General features: G+C 36.6%; 1 long non-coding RNA gene across 1 annotated transcript; it reads left to right on the top strand.

The window, feature by feature from the left end:
* The first annotated feature begins 11,474 nt into the window (after positions 1 to 11,474).
* LOC136256212 (uncharacterized) lies at positions 11,475 to 17,513 on the top strand. The gene is made up of 5 exons (XR_010701377.1): positions 11,475 to 11,759; positions 14,575 to 14,621; positions 16,733 to 16,771; positions 17,222 to 17,322; positions 17,373 to 17,513. It is a non-coding gene; the product is annotated as an uncharacterized lncRNA (long non-coding RNA).
* The last annotated feature ends 1,002 nt before the right edge of the window (positions 17,514 to 18,515 follow it).

The following is an 18,515-nucleotide window of genomic DNA, read 5'->3' on the forward strand; positions in this document are numbered from 1 at the left end:
TGATGATGTAAGGTATAATTTTTCTTATGTACAGTAAGAAATTTAACCATGTGATTGTATACAGTCAGTATGAAACGTTAGAATATTTTATTAACTGGAGAATTGCTATTATTTTCTCTGCCTTCACTATAGTATACATACGTGTTGAGCTGAACCCTCAAAAACATTTAATAACTCATGGATGCAATTACACATATTCTTGAAATTTGGCTCATTTGTGGTACTGCTTGACACACTAAAAAATATTCCATTCTATAAAATTTTCACTTTACATTTCCTATGGGAAGCTATAAATGTACTGTCCATTATGGCCCTTTTTCAATCTGTAATGGAGCCAAACCACACATATCTGTTGTTGTCAACTTTACTGTCACCACTAATCATCTGATAGCTGAAATGTTAATTTACTTTTTCTTTTTAGTTGCTTTTTTTTCAGGATTCAGCTCAACTTGTACATACTATATTTGACAGTCAAAACATAAAATCTGTTTTATCTAATTGTGAATGTTGTATTAGAGTATATATGGCAACTTTACCTATATTAATCTGACTGTTCTATTAGAGTATCTTCCTTTATCTGAAATGTACATCAAATGTTAAACTTCACAAGTACTTCAAAATGCCCACAGAATTCCTGCATGTAGTCCCCTTTATATCTAGCATAGTTTGTTAGGCCTACCACTTAGCTTAGTATGTCTTCCTAGCATTGCACGTCTCGCAGTTTTAGTTGAACCAATAATAGTCACAGTGATAAAAGTTATTTTCTAATATGAGAATGACAATCACACCTAATATAATACTAAGTAGGGGTGAAGTAACTGCCAAAATACTACTGTACTTGGAAATTATATAGCATTGCTTCTATGTACATTGCATGCAATATACTTATAAATTGTGGTGCACAAGAAACATTTGATTGATTATGTAGATGTCTGACCAATGACATGACTGTATTCTACATATAAATATATATTCAAGCCATATGTTTTATTTATCTCTGTGCAGATTTCCACTTTTGAACAATACAGACAGAAAATGTGATTGCTGTATTAGATGATGTATGTCATAACTACAGTTACAAACTTTTTGTGCTTCAAACTTTAATAATTTAATTCACCAACTATTTGTACACATGTATCATTATGATGTGACATGATACACTGGAAATGTAGTAGTGTATATACTGTAGAACACAACTACGTGCATTACAATTTGCATATATACATGCATGTATGAAGAAAGTATGCAATTAAAAAGTCCTGCACTTTAGTAATGCTAACTCCCAATTGCTAACACATTTCTACTTACATGCAGAGTGCAATTATAGCTATTTAGCTATACCAATGCAGCCAAGCTGTCAAAATGGCCTGCAGCTAATCATGTAAAGGTGGTTGCATGGGAGCCAATAATAGCTTTAATTTAATGTCAATCAAATCAATTTTAAAATAATGACAGCCTCACCATAATAAAAATACATATTTCAGCTATTAACTTTGAAAAGAGAAATCTACAGCAAAATGGACCATGCTTATATGGTCCCAAATGTTTGTTACCAGGCATTTATTATATATATAGTACAGCAGTGCTTTTAGTAATTAAGAATTATTAAATCATTAATCAGACACCCTCCAGGGGAGTGGTATTGATGTACAATTATAATTATGTGTTTAATTTTTTTTAAATTATAGTGTCTGCTCCAGTAATATCATCATAAAGGCTATTCTACTCTGGCTCAGTTTTTGGAACATACCTGTTGATGTCAGTTGATTAATGTGCTATATAGCTTGAAATCATGACAATGACAATTAAGTAGCGGCTAGTATTGTGAGAAGATAACCATCTATAGTAAAGTCTTGTTCTTCTATGCAGTATTGGCCATTTTAACATGTTAGATGTATGTATTGTCCATGACTGACCTAATACAAAATGCATGTTCAATCTGCTAACTAGGACAGTGGTGATGAAGGTCCCATGTTGATGAACAATACTCCAACAGAATATAATCAAACTATTTGCAGAACTTTTGAAGATTTCAAATGTAACAGATACTATGTGGCTATATGTACCTATGTTAACAAATTATATATCATGATAGTCCTAATTTATCACATTGTTTATCGTACATGTATCATATGTTCTACAAATAAAAATTTTACCTATGATTTCTCAACACAAGAATAGTGTTACAGTGGGTGTATACCTACACTAACTGTTACTAAAATTAGTATGCTATGTGTGTGTTCATGTAAATCATGTATATAAACTAGCATGTGTAGGAACAGGAACTTGTTTGTGTTATGCAATTTACAAGTACATAGTAGTGTAGAGTATGTAGTGTCCTGTTGCCTGGCAATGACAGTCTGAACAGGAAATATGTGAAGCTTTACTCATGAGATGTACTAGACCAGATGAAATTGTTGGTGACAAAATACTATGATATCTCTATGAAAGAGAAAAATATGTAGTCATTGAAACTGTTACATACCTATTAATTCTTATGTCCCATTCTCATACTGTCAAATTGCTTCAAAACTGTTGGCTTTGACTAAAACCACATTATGGGTTTTAATGTTTACAAGATGAAATTACTTTCAGCAAATCTTGGCTTCACATGCCATTTGCATGCATCAGATGGTAGTTACAATTATATCAAAGTGGTGTTATAATAGGTTTCTATATATCAGCTATGGACTTATTGTACAATGAAACCTTTCTAATAGTGTAGTAAGGGTGTGTACTTGTTTAACCTGACCATTTTAAAATTCCCCAAATGTACCATAATAATATTGTATCAACTAAATCTGCTAAATACAACTACCTGCTTAGTATGGTCAATTTTAAATGAGATGATCAGGTATCACTACACATTCAAGCGTACATATAGCTACTGTGTATATGAACTATATTTAATGGAAACATATTCTCTTCAACATGTATGCTTAATTATTTGTGAAATTCCCCTACAGGCTTTTCTTTTGATATACGTACCAGAGTGTGCAACTCTCCCTATTATTAGAATAAGACATCATTAATGACCAGTATTGTACACATCCATATAATTATCCTAACTGCATTACACTATTGTACATTCATGTTTGTTGTTATTACACTATGATGATTTGATAGATACAACATGTAATATGAGCACTCAACTGGTAAGGTAGTTTCCCACACAAATGATAATGATTACGTCAGAAATATCTAATCTTATAGCTTCCCAACTGATACGTTTATATGTTTCCTTGAGACTCTAACTTGACAACATCCAATGAAGAAATCCTTTGTGTATATCTAGTAGTCTGTGAACTCAACATGTAACTTTACTTGTTTACTTTCAGTATTTAACATACTACAATTCATACTATATAGTTTCAACTCTATACGTATGTCTATTTTGTAAACTAGCTAGTGGCTATAGCTACAATTATGCTGTGTAAATTTATGTCCATGATGGCTACATCTGTTATATGCACATATCCAATAGTTGTAGCAATATTAATATATAATTGTTTTAGTCTCATCCTACTTATAATCCAATATGTATATTGCACACAAGTTTGACTGTAATAAGCAATTGTATCCTGTATCCTACTGCAGGGCCCAGCTACAATTTCAGTTTCCGTGTATATTATATGCTTTATTGAATCTAATTAGATCCACAACTACTCAGTTGTCACAGGAGTGATACCAATTTATGTTTCTCAATTTACAATGCTATATAGTTAAATTATGTGCTGTATTTTATGTAGCTGCATTGTAATACTGAAAAATTAGCTGCATGTTGTGTAAAGATGAAAAGATGCATTGATGCACTGCTCTGTGACCATCTATATTGTCCCGTGAAAGTAAGTGACGAAGTGCTGTGCAGTAAATGCATGACCTCAGAGCATCCCGTTTTCTTGTGGACATCCGCGTTTTTTCTGTGCGAAGAATTCACCTGCGGCGCGCCTCTAAATAGTAGGAGGAAAATTGAACTAAGTTGAACACGCGTGTAACAGCTATAAATAAGCAAAATGATACGGTGAAAGAGCAACTAAGTAACAAATCAAATATTAATAGCTATAACTATACAGCTATCTAGCTATATACGTGAGCAATGGAAAAATTGAGCATTTTGTACGTGTTGGTACTGGCTAGCAGCTTGCAGCTGTTAATGACTGCCAGCTCCTTCCCTCTACCTGCAGCAGATAATAATAATAGTGATGGTGCACCTGCTGATAATTCTACTACTGCTAACGACTGTCGCTGTAATGGTACAAATTTGATGGTCAATGGAGACTTCTTGTCTAAGTGGCTAGACCCAAGCAATAGCATTAGCAAAATATCAATGGAAGCTGATAAGCTGAAGATGTTAACTGACAACACAGAGGTAAGGGGGTATACAAATTAATTAGCACTAATTATATGTGTAGCTAGTTTGCTAGTCCAGTAATAAACTAGCTATATACGTAGCTGGATATAGAGTTTATATTTTTGAACCGTTTATTTATAACTCTACAGACTTATGGAGGATGTTATAACGATTATGATATGCATTTGAGCTACTATCCAGAGTCACAACAAGTCACACATGATCTGTTACAAAAGTTCTACCATGGCCTCATCTTTCACCGAAGATTTATTATGGAAGTGATGCTTGTGAAGTTGAGATCTGGAGAAGTGCAGACCACTCTAGGAAGACAATTCTATAGTCACCTTACAATTATTGCAAATGAACTTGAACACAATATTGCTCGTCTTTACCATCTAGTAAGTTTTATGTGCAGTATGTGGTCACAGAAACATCCTGACCGCCTAGCAGGCTCCTGTAAGCATCCGAGTATTAATCAGTTCGAGGCTGCCCAGGTCTAGTCATGGATTTTTCTCCACCTTTTCAAACATACTTTCTGTAACAACTTTAAACAGGCTGTAGGACCAGGTGTCCTACAAACCTTTAGCACTTGTGCTGTAAAGCCTTAATAATTTAAAAAAAAAATGTATTACGTATAGTAAAATGAGTTCTATATGACTGTATGCAGTGTGTACTCAAAGTTTATCATATTGGTTTTGTGTTGTGTATAGCTGAACATCACTGGATGTGATTGTATGCCAAGTGACTGCTTAAAAACTGAAGATCAACTTGATTCACTAATAAATGCAACCAAGGACTGTTTCTCACCTGAAAACTATCCAGTCAGGAGTGTAGCCAGGAGAATCAAAAATGATGTTGATAGTCTACGAAACATCATCAAACAATTAGAGAATGACAGATCACAACAAAATCATAATGATGATGACAACACTCCTCAAAGTTCCTACAGTTTTTCATCAATAAAAGCTAAGATTACATCTGATAACAAGTGGTGTCACTACTGAATTGTAAAGAGTGAAGTTATTAATTACAATGAATACATGATCAGTGAAATATAATAGTATATTTATTGTAATTTTTTATTTTGTTTTATTTAATTTATTCTCTTGTAATCATTCAATTTTTAAATGCATTATTATAAACAATTTTTAAACATTAACAATTAGCTGAACATAATATTATTATAGTTTGATATTCAGAACCAGCATAATACAATCATATAACTTCATGGTTGCAATGCAGGACTGTATCTAGCTATCCATAGATATACATATGGATTGGCAGTTGATGTGTCTATTTGGAGAATGATCATTTTCTTACAGCACACATTTTCAAGTTAATGCTTATTTATATAACTAGCTAATATAAAATAAATAGCAATCAAGTTTAATCTAAATCTATGCAAAAGGGAAAGGGCCTGTACATATAAACAATAGCTCAAGCCATAAAAACAGTTCAATCCATATCACAATATAGTACACATAAGGACAAGTATCACAACCTATTTATAGGTGTATACAGAAGACATACATATGTGATATGTTCAGTTACAGCTTAATACATCACTGTGGATTGGAGTTTGCATACTAGAGCCACCATGCAGTTTTCCTTTAAGACCATTTAATATACAACCTGTCTAGAGAAATGTTAGTGAATACTCAGAAGAGACAACACTGATGACAACTGAGGTTCCCAAAACAATTTATTCTAGTTAAGTTTGAAAATCTAACCTTATAGTGATGATAAAATTGTGCTAATTTCCACATTCTGTGGTGCATTTATGTAACTAGTCTAACTGTTCTCACTCTTCCTGCATGATCCAATTCTTTCATGTCTGTCACTAAACTCCAATGGTTTTCAAATAATCATGCGTGGCATAAAATTGTATGACTACTGTAATGAAGCACAGCACACATGCCACTGTTGTGATGTGTCAGTAATACCGTCCTCCATGACTTAAATACATACTATTGTATTGTTCTGCAATGTCATTATACCTAAATATGGTGTGACATGGCTCTACTACTCAGGGGCGTAGCCAGACTTTTGGTGATGCGAGGGCCTAGCTGTAAGCTGAAGATCAAAAAGTAAAGTTGAATGTTCATGTGGGAAGGCCTAGGCGCTTCCCCCTAGACCACGTCTGAATGAAAATCATGCATACACAAAATGTGCCCTTAGGCAGTAACATTAAAAGGTGCTGTTTGTGTATCTAACTAGCTAAAACCTACACACTGCTGTTTATGTAGCTTATAGAAACTATAAACCTATTGTAGCTAATACTAACTTAATCTTCACTTCCACACCGTGACAGGCTGACAGCCAACTTCAAATTTTCAAACACCTGGGAACCCTCCACACTCCGAGTCGCTTAGTTGGTAATACTTCCTTCCGGGTATACATTATTCTCGGTCGGTCCTCCTGTTGATGGTCAGTAACTTTAGACTTAGCTTGTACTCCAATGTATTCGAGACATCACGTGCCCACAACATGTAATTGTAATTGTAATTTTTAAGCAGGAAGTCCACTCAGTAAAACTGATTTTCAGTGGAGCCCTGAACAAACATACAATAGACACATACAATAACTAATAATATACAAAAAAACAAACAAACATACATACACAACTAAGGATACATAGACAAAATTACACAGGAATTAAGATAATAATTACGAAATGACGACAAAGTGGCAGCCCCAGTAACAGTGGACTTAAGGTTGTTCCATAAAACAGTTCCTCGGTAGAAAAAAGTTCTCTTGCCATGGTTGATAAACACTCTAGGAACAAATAAACGATTAACATTACGACTAAGATGACCAGTAACATCCTTCAAAAACTGAAATATATCATGTAAATAAGGAGGAGAAATTCGATGTAAAGATTTAAAAATCTGAATAGCTGTATGAAAACGCCGACGTTCAGTCAATGTAAAGTGAAACTTGGAACTGAAAGATGACGGCAGCTTATGCATAAATTTGGAATGAATCCTTTCAATCATACAAGTCTGTTTTGCCGTAGATGGAGTCCAGATAATATCACAGTAATCAAAAAGTGGCATCACAAATGCTGAATATAATACACACAACACTGCAGGTGGCAGAGACCCACACTGAATAATTGAAACAAGCCTTGATCTAACTCTAGACAACATATTACAAATATGCAAGTTCCAAGACAACGCAGAGTCAATTAATACTCCAAGATACCGAACAGAATGCACCCGAGACAACACACTACCACCAATTGAGACAGAAAGGGTCTGACCTGCCACCCTCTGACGGCTACCAATGAGCATACAACTAGACTTATCAACATTTAAACACAAACGTGAGCTCCCTAACCATGTAGCCACAGAATTCAGATCTGATTGTAAACCATTTTCCACTACCCTTAAATCCGAGCCACAAAAATGTAATTCAGCATCATCAGCATAAAGATCCAGTAAGCAGTGACTTACAACCGAGGGCAAATCATTTATGTATAAAGAATAAAAGCAAGGGACCCAAGATGGATCCTTGAGGGACACCAATAGAAACAGCAGCCCATTTAGACATCTTAGATTGAAATAAAGTTCTTTGCTGCCGTTGAGCTAAGTAATTAATTAACAAGTCATATGATGACCCTCGAAAGCCATAGTACATTAACTTAGTACACAAAATCGAGTGATCCACAGTGTCAAAGGCTTTGGCCAAATCTAAGAATACCGCACCAGTATATTTACCTTCGTCAATAGCTCTCAGCCATTTATCTGTGACATGGAGTAGCAAATCCTGAGTCGAATGACCAGTACGAAAACCAGATTGATGGGAAGAAAGTAAATGATATTTCATAAGGTGTGATTGAATCTGATTGTGCAACACACGCTCCAAAACCCTAGACAAAACAGGCAGTACAGAAATTGGACGAAAATGAGTTAGACTTGTGCATTGCTTTCGTTTGGGAACATGTGACATAAACAAACCGTTCATCAGATAAATATACATCAATTCACAGTTTGTGCTCACCTGACACATGCATAACACGACCACTCAAGTTTATCGCAGCTGTTTCCTTGTAGTATGTCTGCCTCAACCACTCAACACTGACTCGCCATTTCCACCATGCATCACATGCGCAACTGATCATGTGATGCAACAGATCTCGATGATTTGCAATGGTTCAGCATTAATGCAATGCGACCCTCAAGGGTAGTACAGAGGAGCGCTAGTGTGCAAGTAGCTACCTGAGAGCTCCAGGGCTGTAAGACTTGATGTGATTTTTATTTTTAAAATATTCTGTTTCTGAAAGGGGGGTTCATCCGAACCCTCCCTTCCTGGCTACGCCCTTGATCTCCCCTCCACCAACTACACCTCCTTATTTATAACTACATACATAGCTTGCTACACTGTTTCTCTGAATACTGAGACTGATATATCTCGATCTGACTGCTCTATTAGAGTATCTCGAATTATTGATGCCCTGGCCCTACGTCCCTACTACTACTAATTTTGCAGTTTCATTTTCAGTATATAGCTAAATAAAGAGCATGTCATTTTTCACTTGTCCAGGAAAAACAAAAATATCTGTAAAATCCCTTTACCTTATATGGTGTATTTGTATGGTTTCATAAACTACAGTTTCTGTTGTAGACTGCATCAATGTTTGTAATGTGGTAACATGTATTATATTATATGCTGTTGTTATTACATTATATCACGGTTTTGTTCCTCAAATTCATTAACTTATTATTGTAATAAGGTAAGCCAATTTTGGGCAATTTTCACAGAGAAAGGTATATGAATATTTGATTCATTAGTAAACAGTATAAAGGCAGTGGAAATGAGCTAAATTGCACTTCATAATAAGTTTCCAAATGTGTTATATAATAATTTGGATGAAATTGACTTATTGTCAATTTAACTCCTTTTGTTTCAGTACTCTTAACTCCTTTAACAAGTGTACTATACATGGATGATGATGATGATATATATACTCATAAGAATCAGTTTATTAGCACATTGTGGTCTTCTTTACAGGATGCTAAGTGTAGGAAGTGTACAACTGTATGAAATGAGGAAAATGTTACCACTGGATGTGTGATATGTGTAGAATTAGTGAGAAGTAAGTGAGTTCATGTTGGAAGACCTACAGTAGATGCATGCATCAATTGACACATACAGAGATAGAGGCTCAGCAAGCTTGCATTCTTGATATATCTATCAGCAGCTCATGTAAGGTCAACTGTGTTGAAATTTAATTTAGTTATAAAAAAATAAATCAGGTCACTGTGTGATTATCTTAGCTGTCTAAGCCGCCCAACTCGAAAATCCTAGTTGTGTATGGGGACATGCAGTAGTGTGGCTTGTTATTCATACTAATAAAGTAGTAGCTAGTAGCCAGTGGATTATAACTCTTTATTGTCACTGTCAGTCAAACACAGTAATTGTAATTGGTTTCACGTGTCATCAGTTTTGTGGTCATGTATAATACCAAAGTAGCATTAAGCTTCTATATCAGTTATATGATACACTAACTAGTATAGCTGAGCAACACATGTTCACTATACAGAGCTGATAAAACAATGATAGTTATGATCCTTAGTTTGCATGTATATACTTACTCAAGGTTAACACTTGTTAAACTTTCAGACAGTACAAGTTGTGCTAATAATAGACCAAGGCATCATTAATTAGCAGTCAACCTCCTCAGTTGCCGGCACACAGTCACCTCTACACATATCCTAACTGCTTTATAAGTTACATATTAGACATGTATCCATGCACTATTTATTATGAAACTGAAATGACTTAGACCAGTAACATCAAACAGGAACAGGGGATTTCCCATTCATCATCACAAACTGATGATGACACTCCTGTATGATGGGAACATTATGTTCCCCTTTTTGATGGAGTCAATATTGTTGTATGCTAATCACCATGCTGTTAACACTTTCAATTTCTTACTGTTGGAATGCAGTGATATATATATTGTAGCAATGATAATTGTGGATACATTCAACGCACATGATAGTAAGTTCCAGTAGTTCCCCTTTTCTAGGCTGCTATATAGCTATGTATTAAATGGAAATCCATGTAGGCTGTGATGCCTGCAAGTAGGGCCTTAATAGTATTCAATTATACACTTCCCTTAAGGATGCAACTTTGTGTATGTACTTTCATACTTCCCAACTATACATGCAGCTTTACAGAGCAGTAGTTATACAACAAGTCTTTAACAGATGTAGCTATTGTATAGTGTTACTATCCATGATCCATATAGCATGCATGGTAACTACATGGTTGTGTGTGAACAGTAAATATATAGGTAGGTATAGGGTGTGCATATCTTATAAACCAGTATATCTGGTGTTCATAGTTTTCATGTGCAACTTAACACATGGTCACCACATGGCTTCATGAATTTTATTTCAGTTAATAAATTATCCAAACAGCTAATTTTGATGTGCACTAATATTTGTAGCAGTGCTGCAGTGATTACCTGCGACTGTTTATAATGTACTGTGACATAAAACTGACCCATTTTGGTAGTACTAAGCAACAGAATGAAAAGGCATGGTACAAAAATCACTTTATATGAAAAACATTAACTCTTCTTGAAGGGTATCCCTTCGGTGGTGAGTAGCGAGGACTGGCTACTCGGGCTGTTCTTCCAGAGACCCTTAACCCTTAGCTTAGCATTTGTAAGGTCTGTACAACACATGGAACAGCAAACATTACCAGCTGCAGATTGAAGCTTGAACTCAGGAACACAAAACAACTGGAATGCAACAGGTGGTCATGAAATAATCATTGTACAAATAGCTATAATGATTGTACTGTACGCGTGTGTAGCTACGTTGGTATACAGTACAATTGATATGACCATAATTATAGAGAATGGCCTTTGATTTTGCAAATGAATTTCACTGCAAATATACATGTATTCAACATACATAATATTATACAGATGCCAACTACAACACTATTTATAGTTCTAGGGATAATATACATATATGGAGTGTCAGATCCGTGTATTTTGGGGCCAATTATAAGTCTAATATTACAAACGGTAAAGTAAATAGGTGCTTCGCGCGCTGCGCGCGCGAAGCACCTATTTACTTTACCGTTGCGCGCGCGAAGCACCTATTTACTTTACCGTTTGGTCACTAGGACATTAGGCAATTGGAATTCGCAAATTCCAATTGCATAAGTTTCAATGCTCAAAGTTTAAGAATTTATAAACACTGCTGACCTGGTTTGTTAACACGTCGAGGCGTTAATTTCCTCTGTTCCTGACATGGCAAATAATTAAAAATTTAGCGTTCATTCAGTACGCACGTGATGTAGTGGTACCAGGCTCTGTCCAGAACTCAAGTCTACCCCCAAGGAGTGGTCAGCACACAGAGAAAACTGCTCAAACAGACTAAAGGTAAGTAGGATAAGTAGATACACACGTTGAGATTATATTGTTTTGAAAGGCTAGTGTGGTACCAGACTACTTTCTCTAAATAAAATGCACCAGTTGGCGTGGCTATGGTAGTCTTGCGTAGACCAGACAGAATTTTTTCTTAGTGTGTGAGTGCGGAATAAGTGGCCAATCAGCACCCACCATAGAGCTGGTGAAACGTTACACAGAAATTCTATGGGAAGTGTACTAGATCACTTATTCCCCACCCACACACAAAAGAAGAAAGTCGGTCTGATCTTAGCTATATTATAGTGAGTGATGTTGAAATGGGCTCCTTCACCCCATTGGTATTCCCTACTTTTCGGGGGAATGGGAGGTGCGGCTAGTATTGCTTACAAGAGGTTAGCATTTCTGCCTGCTGCTTCGAAAGACCAGTAGTGTAGTGTCCTGGATTAGATGCTCCACCAGTTTTTCTTTACTGTAACCCTGCCAGTCCAGTTACTATCGCAGCACTTGACCTTGCAATGTGTGAGGGTCAGGTGCATGCTTCCATCACATGTACTTCAATTGCTGTTTCTTGTTTATTTACTTGTTATATTTCAAAAAAAAATCGCGCAAAAAAATGAACCCAGTAGTATTGGCTACCAGCTTTTTTAAAAATGTGGGTTGTGGAGTAGAAAGAGCAATAAATGCATTGTATACAAACTGGTTAAACCTCTACCTTATCCCATCACCATTGTATGGCATGCATATGGGTTTAAGTCTCCACAAAGGACTCGACTGTATCGTTATTAGAAGTAGACAGCATGCCTATACTACCTACTGTCAAGGAGGTGTCACTCTAATGTATCCTGTATTGTACGATCTTCATCCTTTAAACAAGGGATTTTTGGCATAGGACGGTACAAGCATCATTTCAAGTAGCACTTTTACATTCAATAATTGTAACGTGATCTTGGAAACCTACCTTTTTGGTTTATTTTCTGTTCAATAGCTTAAATGAGGTATTGGATGCTTATCTATCTTGTGTTAAAATTTTTAGTTTAATATCCTGAGACGTGGCTGGTTTACTGTCCGGTACATTACAAACTAGTGCATTAAGGTTTGTGAGTGATTAAGGGTGACAAGTGGTGTTTATCAATAATTCCATACATGGTCTGATATAATCACCGAAGGTCCTAGGAAAAAGAAGCTTTGGGTGGGAAACTTTACAGCATGAAAGTTTAATAGTTGCTTTTATCCAAACAAATTGTTGAAATTTTCATTTAAGTTTTGCTGTATGTAGAAGTCAAGGGTCAAGGTACACTCTTGGTAAGAAATCCAACTTTTGTGGATCGTCAACCACCCTGAGATCATAAGGCAGGCAATGTACTAGAGCAGACGCCTTATTCCTTATACAGACACCTTATAAATTTGTTTTTCATGGCCAACATCAAAGGTGGGGGTATTACTACTAGGTATAGCCTAAATATTTCTTTTCAAGGTTAACCCTTAAATCTGCTTTTCGAAAATGCATGTTTACACAATATGGACTCGCATGGTGACACTAGGTGAGATAACTTAATTCTTACAGCCTACAAAAACGCATAGATTTAAAAAGTGTGTCCACTGGGCTACTTGGAGGAGCACTGTAACTACAGTGGCTTACTTATTATGAAGTGATGAACATCGACAAGTCAAGTCTCCGTGTTTCATAATTCATGCTTACTTTTGATTGTGGGATTACTCACGTAAATCATATATTGCCTGATACAAAAATTCACAACAAGTCCAATGGAAGTCACTGCAAGGTGATAGGAGCAACTACCATCGAGTCATCGACCATTTTATAGAGGTATGTAATAAAAAGTTTGCATGTTCCCTACCAAAAAGTTATTTTCATGGCCTCACCATGTAACATTAGGGTAAAACTCTAGGTATCATTTTAATCCTTGTTCCATCACAAGTAGAATAATGTAAATCGCATAGCCATAGAATGGATGCTTCGAAAGTTACAGCGCTCTATGCAAGGCATGCGTATTTATTAAGTTTAAATCCAGTTTTCTTGATTATGCAGGTTTAAGGGTTAAGTGTTGCTAAAGGTAAAATTTTCACAAATACAGTGGAACCTGTCTATAATGGTCACCTTGGGACCAGATATATCTGGCCTTTATATACAGGTGGCTGTTATAGAGAAAACCTGCATAAGGTGGTCAGCAACATTTTAGTGGCTATGACCGTTATAAATGAGTAATTATTATAAAGAGGCTCACGCCAACCGCAATGTAGTAATATTTTAGTACAGAAACGGCAAGGTGAGCCTGTTATGGATGTTGGTTATAGCTATTGAATATGATTAAGCAATGAAGACTGATAGATTATATAGTATTCATTGAAAGGCAGGAAGTGTGATAATTGCGCATTAATTGAAATGATGCCGTGGGGCCAGGCAATTTGCTTAACAAGCCACCATAAAAGGTAGCGACCGCTATACGAAGAAGAAAGTTATGTATACAGTGATTCATGGGCAAATTCTTGGTTGGCCGTTATACGCGTTAGACAGGTGACCGCTTAATGCAGACCACAATGCATACATTTGTATTGGAAAATATTTGGGACCTCGTGACCATGGCCGTTATACAAAGGTGACCGCTTAATCCAGTTGACCGTAACACAGGTTCCACTGTACTACCCAAATGTATTACTCTCTATGGGAGGTCTAAATATTTCAAGGATAAAATTTTGCTGATAACCCACCCCCCCAACACTGCACAATCAGGAAAAAAAAAGTTTCCCCTCGAAATATTTAGGCTATACGGTATATGCAGTGTAATGCACTTGATTTATTTTTTTGTAGCCAGATGATAGAGCGCTGGTATCACATACCCGAGAAAAATTCTAAGTGTAAGTTTTTTTAACTGTTAAATGAAAGTATGAATATACTCATTTGATAGTTGTTCTCCACACTACATAATGCCCTTGACTTCTCTACTACTCTAGATCTTTTATGTCACAAATTCTATTTGTATATTGTATCATTGTCAAGTTTCATGGTAGTGAATTATTCTTCCCTAAGATTGGCCATGCATTGTGACATGTTTAGTGCATGCTTGTAAGTTTAAAGTTCACTCTCAGTGTGCTCCAGTACAAGTCCGTCCCGTCCAGTTATTTAATGAGCTTTATCCACAATTACATCATAGCACAAAAATGGCAATAAGAGTGGGGATTGTTTGTACAGATAGCCATTAGAAGGGATAACTTTTGAGATTTTCCTCGTTAAGAAAGTGAGAGAAATCTCTGGTAAGACTTGTTTGTTAACTATCTTTCTATGTAGAAGCATGCACAGTTGCTCTTCTCGAACACTCCAAATCTGGTTGTGAAAATAAAACCAGAGCTAGGTAAGTATCTAAAAGTGTGAAAATGCATTCCCCAACAGAATTTTCTCCTGCTGTCTTCATGGCAAACATCTCAAAAGCTTATCCCTTCCAATGGCTCTGTACAAAGTACCCCCACTTGTAATTGTGAATGAAACTCTTTTGGGACCTTTGAAATGTAGCCCACCTAACTGTGTTAGTGATGACGTGGTATAACAGGAAGAGTAAAATTAATGCTAGATGGCATGTTATGCACAGAAGTATCTTCTAAACTGTTTTATACTTTAACTATCATGTTTTTTCTCACCAATCCTCTCAACAAAGCCTCAAAGCTGCTCTTCATTTTCATTCACGTTCGTAAGGGACATACCCACTTTCAACTCAAAGGGATAAGCTATTCCTGGAAGTCTACAAGGCCTGTACCAATGTTTTTCAGTTATTAAATGCCTGTAAAACTTGAAGAGAAAGTAAATCAAAAAGTCTAAGGAGAGTCGTGTCACCCATGTTTCAGCCTGCCAGAAAGAAATCACAAAGTTTACTCGTAACTGTTTATTACAAACTTCATTTCGCTTTTCTTACGTACAAGCTGCTTTTATCATTTAACGATTTTGCTCACGTAGGTGCGTATGGACCAACATAGATAAGTAGATAGGCATGCACACGCACACGCACACACACAGTGACCCACACACACTGCACACACACACACTGCACTACACACACACACTGCACTACACACACACACACACACACACACACACACTACACACACACATGCACACTACACACACACCACCACACACACATACACAATTACATATGCTACACACTACACAGAGACACACACGCACACACACACACACACACACACACACACACACACACACACACACACACACACACACACACACACACACACACACACACACACACATACTGCACTACACACAGAAACACACACACACACTGCATACACAAATACACACATACACACGTACTACACAAATACACACTACACCACACACGCTCTACACACTACACACACATGCTACACACTACAAAGAGACACACAGACACACACTGCACTACATACAGGTGCACACACCACACACACACACACACACACACACACACACACACACACACACACACACACACACACACACTGCACTCACCACACATATACTACACACACACGTACACTGCACACACACACACTCTACACACATACCTTACACACAGACTTTCTACATACTACACAGAGACACACACGCGCACACTACACTAAGGCATGCACACGAACACTACACGCACACTACACACATACCACACACTACACACACACACTACACACATACCCTACACATATATGCTACACACACACACTACACACGCACACACCACACACGCTATAGTAGTGTCATGTAGTTTAGCAACAGTAGACACATGTACATAGAGACACATGTAGTCATAATGTAATGCTGCTACATGTGTCTCTGTGTATGTGATACATGGATACATGTGTCTCTCACTACATGTTTCTCTGCGTAGTGTCATGTACTATAGTAGTGTCTATAGTTTGCATACTGCAGTTTCACACCCATCCCAGAGTCTAATTTTCATTACATCTCTTTTTTACAGACATGCTACTGGACACCCAAGAATTACATGTTACTGCTGGTGAGTGTACTTATATGCTATACACATTTATTGGGTTTGACAAATCCGACATGAAGCAAGGCCAATTGGTCTTTAGCAGCTTTTTGGTCTCATTCGAAACTCTGTGGAAGTGAAACAATATACAGTCACTGTAACGGATTGCATTTTAAAATGTATATCCTACAGTATGATAATACTGTATAGTTCTGCAACCTCTCTCCATGAGACTTGGACAGTTCTCCTATGGTTTATTGAAGCTCAAGCTCCTGAGTAGTGCACAGGCATCCCAGCTCTGGTTTACTGGCTGGCAAGCATTGTAGCTGTGCTTCACATGGCTCTGCTTTTTTTTTGCTTTGTTAGTGTGTGCATGTGCGTGTGTGCGTGTTGGATAATGTAGTCCAAAAGTATGTGTGTGCATGTGCTTTCTCCATTTTCTGTTTTGTTATATCATGTTCAACTCTAACTTTGTAGGTGTGCTATAAGAATCTGGAGATGTATGTGTTATAGAGAAGACACCAAGGAACAAGATGGTCGATTCGAACCATGCTAGACACAGTGTAGTGTTTCTCAATGTAAGCTACATTCTGTTCTGTGTTGCTGCTTATTATCATGTGTACTGCAGGTCATCAATACTCTTGAGAACTGTTTCCTAATACTGCTAAATGATATTGTGACAAACTTGACTTTTCACGTGTAATGTGTGCTATGAAATAGTGTTGTATAGTTCATTCAGAGCTTTGTTAAGAATTCCAATTTATACTTACGGTTTGTTGCTGGGGTTTTGCATAATACGGAGCTACACCGTTCAAACTCTTGATAATGTACCCAATGATGACACTACTACCTAAGATGACACTACTAACTACTGTACACCATGTAGGGTGATATAAGGGTGTTGGAGTAGGTGGGGCACCACTTTTGGCTGAATTATGCAAAAAAAAAATTGCAAACTCTATCTTGATGAAACAAAAAGTAGAAACATGCGACACTTGGTGTTTATTTATAATGGCAATTCAGGTTAACTTTTTCCGTATTGAGTGCCTCTAAATAATCATTGTTGTGTTTAGCTTTGTTTATGTGTCTCTGTAGCTACCTTGGAAACAGTGTTAAACTGTATTATGAAGGTGCTTATTGATCAGTGTATTAGGTCCCTATTACCTCTGAGATAGGATAACCTCCTTGTAACAGTAAAATATCAACAAACTTGCAATTGGTTGGTCCCAAAGTGTCTGTTAAATTAATATAATATTTATTATATAGAGGTTATACTGTAATGTCACTATTGCTGCCAAACATGACATCACTAGTTACACACTGTAGAATGATAATGTCACTATATAGTTAGCCAACATGACACCATTATAGTTGCACACTGTAGTGTGATAATGTCACTATAACAATAGTTACCTAACATGACACTACTAGCTATGCACTGTTTGGTAATAATGTCACTACATGACACTACTACTTACACACTGTAGGGTGATAATGTCACTACAAGACACTACTAGCTACACACTGTAGCATATATGACACTACTAGTTACACACTTTAGGGTGATAATGTCACTACAAGACACTACTAGCTACACACTGTAGCATGACACTACTAGTTACACACTGTAGGGTGATAATGTCACTACAAGACACTACTAGCTACACACTGTAGTATAACACTACTAGTTACACACTGTAGGATGATGATGTCACTACATGACACTACTAGTTACAAACTGTAGGGTGATGATGTCACTACAAGACACTAC

The sequence above is a fragment of the Dysidea avara genome, chromosome 5, assembly GCF_963678975.1.
Source record: "Dysidea avara chromosome 5, odDysAvar1.4, whole genome shotgun sequence".
Taxonomy (NCBI): domain Eukaryota; kingdom Metazoa; phylum Porifera; class Demospongiae; order Dictyoceratida; family Dysideidae; genus Dysidea; species Dysidea avara.